Source organism: Giraffa tippelskirchi, chromosome 1 (assembly GCF_054371585.1).
Source record: "Giraffa tippelskirchi isolate mGirTip1 chromosome 1, T2T-mGirTip1v1.2.pri, whole genome shotgun sequence".
NCBI lineage: Eukaryota > Metazoa > Chordata > Mammalia > Artiodactyla > Giraffidae > Giraffa > Giraffa tippelskirchi.
The window spans coordinates 98,110,231-98,120,229 of record NC_137275.1 but is presented as its reverse complement, the minus strand read 5'-3'; the positions used below and the strand labels follow the sequence as shown (position 1 = coordinate 98,120,229).

The 9,999-nt window shown below is 34.5% G+C and overlaps 1 pseudogene; it reads right to left on the bottom strand.

Annotated features, from left to right (window-relative positions):
- Positions 1–9,000: 9,000 nt before the first annotated feature.
- On the bottom strand, positions 9,001–9,628 carry LOC145521352 (large ribosomal subunit protein eL19 pseudogene; annotated as a pseudogene).
- Positions 9,629–9,999: the final 371 nt, after the last annotated feature.

Sequence of the window (9,999 nt, the reverse complement as noted above, 5' to 3'; positions counted from 1 at the left end):
CTAATATTAATACAAATTCTGGGAGTGTAAACCACATAAAGTTAACCTTCACTAATTTGATGACTCAAATTAGTCATCATGAGATATAATTAAAGAGTATGGCTGATTCAGAATCTAAAGAACAGAGATTTATACCTTGGTCCATCAGTTATTTCCTAGAACATGTGTACAGTAAAAAGCTTTACAAAGAAATCAAAGAACTGAAAGAAAATGTAGTTGAACATATATATTGTTGGTAATGGAAAAGATCTTTTGAGATGAAATAATGTCAGAGATCATTAAAAGCAAATTTTATAGATTTAACATTAAAATTGGAAACATCAGTACCTTAAAAATGACCACAAATAAAAAGTAAAAGACAAACTGAAAATATTAATGATATAAACCTAGTATATTTTATAAATAAGCAATCATAAGTCAATATAAAATGATAAATGCACTAATAGAATAAGAAACAGCGGTTAATATATAATTCATAAAAATCAATACAACTAATCAAAAATAGATCCAACAATGAAAATGTATTAAATGCAAAATAATTTTCATGTTTAAAACTAAAAAGAGTTTAGGAAAATGGTACTTTACGTACTATGGTGGATTGTGGAACACGATATTGTTTACATATTTTCATCAAACAACATGACAAGAGATACATTTTTTTTTAATTCCAAAGCATTTATGCCTTTTAACTTACTAATTTTCTTCCTACAATTTAATCCAACAGAAATGATCAGAAAAGTGGGCAAAAATCTATGCTGGAACTATTTACAATTCCAAAACAACTCAAATATTTGCACTAAAGAATTATGTTGTTATAATATTACAAACAAATAGAATATTAAAATATTTGTTGATATTAGAAAAAATCCATATTTTGTGGAAAACTTGTGACTTTGAAAATGTATGCTTTCCACACATTTAATGTGACTCTCATGCACTCTTTCTCATTATGGCCATCATTATGTTGAAATGATGGTTATTGGTAACAGAGAAAAAAAGGAATTGCTAAGATAGAATGAACAGTTCTCATACGCCCTGCAGGAAGCTTCCCTTAATGCTGACATCCTATATAACCATAGTAAATCCAGCAAAATAGCATTAATAAAGTATTATTAATAACAGACTTAAAAAAAAGAAAGAATATTTGTGCTTTTCTATTTCTTCCAATATTACATTTTTGGCTGATTTTTTTTTTCATTCTCCTTGCCTTCCAAAACCTGTTAAAATGTGGTATTAAAATTACTGTGTCCCTCAGTTTTCTCAGTTCCTTCTTAGACTGCAATACTTTTTGTAGTTGTTAATAATTTGCTTTTCAGGTTTTTGCAGAGTTAGTGAGGAAAAGGGAATAAAGAAAGCTATCAATTAAAATATTTCACAAAATTAAATTCTATATTTGTAAGTTACATTTCTATTATGCAGCATTTAGGGAGTGTCTACAAATTAACTTACTCCTGATAAGTTTTTTATTTCTTCTCTTTGAATTAAAGCCTGATTCTGAACTCTAGTTCTTTTTTTTTATTAAAATGATCAAGAAAATAATGTGCATTATTTGGAGAAGTATTGTCATACTGTCTACTCCTTATATAAAGTTATATATATCCTATTAACATTTTCACAAATATATGAGGGCTTTCTTTGAGAATGGAATTATTCCTTTATTGTTTTCTTTATGATAGAGTTTTTAAAACATTAGAATTAAATTTCTCAGGCTTTTTTTGAAACCAAATGAAGAAAATTCTTAAAAACATTTCTATCTCAGCATTCTTCTTTAAAGGAAAAAAATAATAAATATTTGAAAGTCCTATGTAACAATCAACTTGAAATATGTAAGTTGTAGCCAATAATACAAGGAAGGCATTTTTCCACAACATTTCCCGAATACATTAAACACAGTCAGGCACAGATGTGTACAGTTTCTCAGAAGAATCTACAATACCAAGACATTATTTAACTAGAGTGAAAAAATACTTCTCACATTCCACACTGTTGAAAGAGTCACCAGTGTTTAAAATTTTTAAAAAAATTATCAAAGATGAATGGAAAGCCTTATCAAGTTAATGTCATGCTATTCCACCATAAATTCCTTTTAGTGCTCTGGGTTTTATACATTATGGTATGCTGTAAAGAACATATTAGAAAATGGTTACACTATTGAACAGTTACTGATGGCCACATTAAACTTAATAAATGGTAGTTGAGAGATTTGCCAGTGTAAATGCAGCTTACTAAACTGTAAGGGAAGTATGATTTAGCTAGTTATATTTGAGATGTTTTTAACCTAACAGAGGAATTAATATAAGATATAACTGATAACTTTGAAAGAATCACAATAAAAAATATATATGCAATGCTTTAATTGATTTTGGAATTGGATTTGGAATTGGAAAAGAGTAACTAGAGAACATCAGTATTAATAGCTAAAACAAATACTGCCAGTTACTTTTCATTTTCTATAAGTAGTGAAACATGCATACTCAAGGAAAAGGTATCTCTGAATATGTACCTTCTTAATTACAAACTCACTTATTGCTCTCTCCTTTCACTTGTGGAGACAAATTGGAGCTAACGATTTTAAAATAAAAGTTTATTGCACTGATAAGTTCAATTTCACACTTTTCTTACAAAATCAAATATTTTATATTAAGTTAAGTTGCAACTTATATTTTGTATAGGCACACCTTCCTTGTCATTCTTTTACTGACATACAGTATAGGTAGACCATATTTAAACCAAATGGCATCATATAAGTATTATATGGATTTTACCTGGTCTATCAGCAAAATCATGTTTTTTTCAGAATGAAAAACAATTGTTTTATTCCAATTCCCATGCTTTTCTTTACATGACAATAACTAATAACTTTTTACAAATACAGAAATTACCCCACTTAAATGCTATAAACTTGAAATTCTCCAGGAGTATGACTGTGTAATGAGAGTCTAGAGCTATGTAGAAGCATACACTGCCTATCCCAGTATACAGCAAATGAACCATTTGCTTTACCATTTCCTAAAATTTTTCTGAAATCAGTTCTTTTTTGACAGAGTGAGAAATACTAAACTTGGACTTCGAGACTTTATTGTGATTTCTTTTGCTCTGAGTTTCTAGTCAAGACCTTAGAAAATACATCTTTCTAGAACATTCTCAGTGTGGCAGTTCTATTGTTGAGGAGGATGGGTGAATCGAGCTTTCAGACAAAGATTCCACTCACTTCAGTGCCAAGCCCAAAAAGCAACCGGGTTCTACATACAAGGAGAGATTATGCTCTTCCACAGACAGTGCTATCTGCTTAGTTTTTCTTGAATATGAAATAATTGATCTTGGAAACTTCTTTATTGTCTTTGTTTATGAAATGAGGCAGAAAATGGAAACCTCTTTTTAACAAAAAGGCCTCATTAAGATTGTTCTTTAAGGAATGCCATTAACCTAGATTTTCCTCACTCTTGGCAGCAGAATTGCTTCCCTATTAGTTAGGGAGGATCCTCCCTGTTCATTTCGCCACCTAAAAACAAAAATGCTTTAATTTTCACTGAACCTACACTCTGAATAAGAATTATATATAATTTACTATCTATGGTTATATATAAAGTTACTATAAAGAATGAACAAAATATAATTCTAATATTAGGATTTATCCACTTCTCACATAGGACCCAGTGCATTTTTAAGCTTTGACCATTCTGCTCTGGTTCCTTTTCTGCTTATCTCTTAATATGGCTATCCCATTCAGCTGGTACTGACAAGTATGTTTCTTATTCTAGATTCCTTAGTCAGACAATTTAATCTGAGCCCTGTGTCTATGGTCTGACTGTGCTCGATATTTTTATTAACACTGGTTCAGCATTCGACAGCCAAACATCTTGGGAAATAGGTGTTAAAATACTTACTGCAAAAGAGAATTTACCCCCAATAGGAATGGAAACTGAAAATAGATGAAATATTAGATTAAAAGTGAACACAAGTGTATTTCTTTTGCTATAGTAAATATCAATAATAGTCCTCACCCAACACCCAGGATAGCATCCAAAAGTTTTAGATTACGAAAGTGAATTACTTCATGTCCAGTTCCATTTGGTTTATGCTGCACTTAGACTCACTAGAAATTACACCTGAGAGCCTTTGTAACTAGAAAATAGGTTCACTTTCTATATTTGTCTCTAGTCTACCTATCTCTTCCACTCTTTCAGGAGCATGGATCTTAGTAATAACCAGTGGATCTCTGTTTACTGGTTTTTCACATATTTAAAGATAGTTTTATGGAATGCATGTAAAAATATTGGACAATGACAAAAGCCCATATAAAACAGAATTATAATGTATATATTACATTGTCATTGTAGTTTAGTCACTAAGTCATGTTCGATTCTTTGGGACCCCATGAATTGCAGCACACCAGGCTTCCCTGTCCTTCACTGTCTCCCAAAGTTTGCTCAAACTCATGTTCATTGAGTCAGTGATGCCATCCAACCATCTCATCCTCTGTCGCCCCTTCTCCTCCTGCCCTCAATCTTTCCCAGCATCAGGTTCTTATTCAATGAGTTAGCTCTTCACATCAGGTGACCAAAGTATTGGAGCTTCAGCTTCAGCCTCAGTCCTTCCAATGAATATTCAAGGTTAATTCCCTTTAGGATCAAATGGTTTGATCTTGAAGTCCAAGGGACTCTCAAGAATCTCCTCCCATACCACAATTTGAAAGCATCAATCCTTCGATGCTCAACCTTCTTTATGGTCCAATTCTCACATCCGTACATGACTACTAGAAAAACCATTGCTTTGACCATATAAATCTTTGTTAGCAAAATTATGTTTTTGCTTTTTAATATGCTGTCTAGGATTGTCATAGTTTTCCTTCCAAGGAGAAAATGTCTTTTAATTTCATGGCTACAGTCACTGTCCACAGTGATTTTGGAGCCCAAGAAAATAAATTCTGGCAGTGTTTCCTCTTTTCCCCATTTATTTGCCATGAAGTGATGGGACCAGATGCCATGATCTTAGTTTTCTGAATGCTTGAGTTTTAAGCCAGCTTTTTCACTGTCCTCTTTCACTCTCATTAAGAGGCTCTTTAGTTTTTCTTCACTTTCTGCCATTAGAGGTATCATCTGCATATCTGAGGTTGTTGATATTTCTCCCTGCAATCTTGCTTCCAGCTTGTGAGTCATCCAGCCCAGCACTTTACACGATGTACTCTGCATAGAAGTTAAATAAGCAGGGTAACGATATACTGCTTTGATGTACTCCTTTTCCAATTTGGAATCAATCCATCACTCCATGTCCAGTTCTAACTGTTGCCTCCTGGCCTGCATACAGGTTTCTCAGGAGACAGGTAAGGTGATCTGGTATTCCCATCTCTTGAAGAATTTTCCAGTTTGCTGTGATCCACACAGTCGAAGGCTTAAGTGTAGTCAATGAAGCAGAAGAAGATGTTTGTCTGGAACTCCCTAGCTTTCTCTGTGATCCAACAAATGTTGGCAATATGATCTCTGTTTCCTCTGTCTTTTCTAAATCCAGCTTGTATATCTGGAATTTCTTGGTTCACGTACTGCTGAAGCCTAGCTTGAGGGAAATGAGCACAATTGTATGATAGTTTGAGCATTGTTTGGCATTGCCATTCTTTGGGATTGGGATGAAAACTGACCGTTTCCAGTCCTGTGGCCACTGCTGAGTTTTCCAAATTTGCTGATATATTGAGTGCAGTACTTTAACGGCATCATATTTTAGAATTTGAAATAGCTTAGCTTGAATTCCATCAGCTCCCCTACCTTTGTTCATAGTAATGTTTCCCAAGGCCCACTCAGCTTCACACTCCAGGACGCCTGGCTCTAGGTGAGTATACATGTGTATTGTTGTTGTTTAGTCAATAAGTGGCATCTGACTCTTTGCAATCCCACAGACTGTAGCCTGCCAGGCTCCTCTGTTCAAGGGATTTCCCAGGCAAGAAAATTAGAGTGGGTTGCTATTTTCTTCTCCTGGGGAATCTTCCCAGACCAGGAATCAAAACCACTTCTCCCTTTTCCCCTGCACTGGCAGGCAGATTCTTTGCTGCTGAGCCACGAGGGCTGTACCACATATATGTAAATATATACATATTTTTTGTCTACTTGACCTGAAAAAGACTCAGAGAAAAAAAACCTCCTACTTTATTTGCCTGTAATTTCTTCCCTTTTACCTTTTTGTACTTTTAATAGTTTTTGCTTCACACATTTTGGAACTATGTTATTTGAAACATGAATGTCTGTGATCACTATATCTTTATTGTAGATTGGACATTTTCAAATATATATAATTCTCTTGAAGTTTTTAATCCCTTTCCTCTGAATTATTATATGTTCTGTTATTATTATTGCTGCCCTTAATTTCTTTCTGCTTTCAATGACTGGGTAATATTTTCAATATTCATTTTAATTTTCTTTTAGGGTGACATTTCATTTTTGTTTCATGACAGCATATCATTGAATTATTGTATAACATTTATCTTAATAAGAATCTATACTCAATCATATTTATTGTAAAACTGTATAAGTTAGCTTACTTGTGATTTTATTTTATATTCCCTCAGCAATTTTTATGCTTCTTTTTATTTTTATCTTCATGTATTATACATGGTTGTTGAACTCATGCTGTTTTTTAATGAGTTAGGTGTTGTAGTTCTTCTTTTTAATTCTATTAATAATAATCTTCATATTTTAAAATGTGAACATGCATTTTTCTAATATTATCAAGAAAGAAGCAATAACTACTCACTCCCTAATTTTGAAATAAAACTTTATTTTATCCCTAGTCACCTCCTTAATATTTCTTTTTTGTTGTTGTTTTCTTGGAGTAATTCAAGAACTTAGCTCAGATTTTATTACTACTTTACACTATTTATCTTTACTTTTATGAACTATTTGACATCTGCACTATTTTAAATATTAAAAACTTTTATACAACAGCTTTAGGTTTCACTGCTCTCATCCCTCATTTCTTTCTACTAAGCACACCCATCCCAATCTTGAGAGCTTTGTTCCCTCAGTTAGCAAATTTTTTCAGGGATTCTCTTTTCGTTTTCCCCAGGGTGACTATGGGAGTGGTGTTCTTTCTCATTTCACAAATTTCTGCAAATATCTTTCAGTTGTCCTCATAAATTAAATATAGGTAATCTTCTTCAAAGATTTTTCCCCTCAAAACTTGAGAGATATTTTTTCCAAGTAATTATATTAGCCTGATACTAATTAACTTTCTTTCTTGCAGAGACAATCACTGTATTGTTTGAGTGATATAAGATTTTTCTCTGTATTCTTTACCATCCATCTCTCGTTTGTTCATATACATGTATTTCCCACACATTTTCTCCCTTTGGTGGCCACATTATTCCACACATCTGAAATGTATTCTTGCCATCGAATCATGACTAGTTTATAAAACAGTTTAAAAGATGCTTCCTCTGATAAGCCTTCTTCTATTGCTTTACCCTGTATTAAAGCTTACCTGTGTTTGAATCACAGCTCTGTTAATTGTTAGTTGTGTGACTTTGGCCACAAGCTTAACCTCTCTGTGCTGCAATTTCCTTATATGTAAAATAGCATTTTGGAAATGTTTGAAAGATTAAATGAGATAAAAGAAGCAAAGTGCCTTATTTAATACCATACGATGAACACAGTGATTATCTTCCTATAAGGGTCAATTGTATGATAATTGTTATTACTAATGCTAGCCATTGTAATGGTAATGTCTAACTATTAAGTGGCAGAGAATTAAGCAAGTCTTGCAAATGCTTGCTTTTTTTAAATAAAATTTATCTTAGTAACATTACCAAGGTAAGATTAATATAGAAGTTCAGTAGGTTGAAGTAATAGTTAACAGACTTAGTGCTTTGTGATGTAATGGTATTTTGTTTTGTTTTGTTTCAAATAGGAGTCTAATGATTGTATATAATAATATACAGTGACAACACATTTAAACCAATGTGAACATGTATACAATGATGTGAACAGCATGGTATTTCAGCTTAAGAGAGGAGGTAATAGCTGTAAGGATGCCTCATCTTCTTGTTCATGAATCATTAGCAGAGACGGATGCTTCATGTTTCCACAATAAAGCATAACATGTCTACATTACTTCTTTTCTGGCAAAATTCCACCAGACAAATCTGTTTGCTATTCCAAAATGATATGGATATTTTCCCAGGACTAATTTCAGAGAAGTGAATTGAGCATATTTTCAGGTTTTAAAGGATCATTTTCTCCAGTTTGTCATGACCAGATTTTAAGAATACTGTTATAAAAGTCTTCAGGGAAAAAAATTCTTCTCTGAGAATCTCAGTTTTAAATTACTTCATCTAAAAGAAATCCCACCAACATATGTTTGCTTGGCCTAGATTTCACTCAATAAGGCTTTGCTCCTCATACACTCTTTAGAGAGAAACAAAATTAACAGTAGTGTAAGTGCCAGCCATTAAACATCTATGGCCTGTGTCAATTTTTAATCAGGTCTTGTCAGCAACATTTAACAGACTCTTGCACTAAACTTAAAAATTGTAGTGAGAGAAATGTGACTAGAATTTACGAGTGCAAGGGATTCTTAGTCCCTGCTTTTCTTTCTGTGAAAATATTGTCTTCTCTCCTTGTATAAATTCAAAGTTCATTTCATGTTCACAGTCAAACTAAGCTTATTTAAAATGCATATGGTGTCCTCATCTTTCTTGTTTTAAAGTTACCTTTGATAATTTGTTTCCTTCTTACATTCTTGAGGAGATTAGACACCGTTGTGAAACTTGAAACTATTTAATAAAATAATATGTGTAACATCATAATTTTCAACTCATAATATGTATTCAACATTGAATAAATGTGAAAAAGAGGGGGCAGAGGGAACATATATAAAACTATGGCAGTGAATGAATGAATTGATGCAAAATGATTACTTCTACTCAAAAACTAAATGATCATGGGGAATTTTTTTTTTTAGGCAGATAAAGCCTTGTTTTTTTATTGAATGAGTGATCTATGCAATTGTTGAGGCCACTATGTACAGAGAAGAGGGGGAGAACTTTATTTCTTGGTCTCTTCCTCGTTGGACAGAATCTTGATGATTTCCTCCTTCTTGGTCTGGAGCCACTCTTCACGGCGCTTGCGGGCTTCCTTGGTCTTAGACCTGCGGGCCTCAGCCTGGTCCTCCAGAAGCTTCTTGCGAGCCTTGTCTGCCTTCAGCATGTGGATATGTTCCATGAGAATCCGCTTGTTTTTGAACAGGTTACCCTTCACCTTCAGGTACAGGCTGTGATACATGTGGCGGTCAGTCTTCTTAGATTCATGGTATCCCCTGAGCAGCCAGCGCAGAATTCTCATCCTCCTCATCCAGGTTACCTTCTTGGGCATTCGAGCACTGGCAGTACCCTTTCGCTTACCTATAACCATACGCCTGCCCTTCCGGCGAGCCAAGGTATTTTTCCGGCATCGAGCCCGGGAGTGGACAGTCACAGGCTTCCGGATGATCAGCCCATCTTTGATCAGCTTCCGGATCTGCTGGCAGGAGCTGGCATTGGCGATTTCATTAGTCTCATTGGGGTCCAACCAGACCTTCTTTTGGCCACAGCGAAGGACACTGGAGGCAAGCCTCTTCTGAAGCCTGAGCATACTCATGGCCATGGCTACAGGAGCGAAAAGTGATGGGGAATTTTTAAGTGTAAAGATTTTTAACAGTAGAGTTGCCATACATAAACTGCTGCTAAGTCGCTTCAGTCGTGTCCGACTCTGTGCGACCCCATAGACGGCAGCCCACCAGGCTCCACCATCCCTGGGATTCTCCAAGCAAGAACACTGGAGTGGGTTGCCATTTCCTTCTCCAGTGCATGAAAGGGAAAAGTGAAAGTGAAGTTGCTCAGTCGTGCCCGACTCTTAGCGACCCCATGGACTGTAGCCTACCAGTCTCCTTTGTCCATGGGATTTTCCAGGCAAGAGGACTGGAGTGGGGTGCCATTGCCTTCTCCGATACATAAACTAATGTAATGTAATTGTTTCA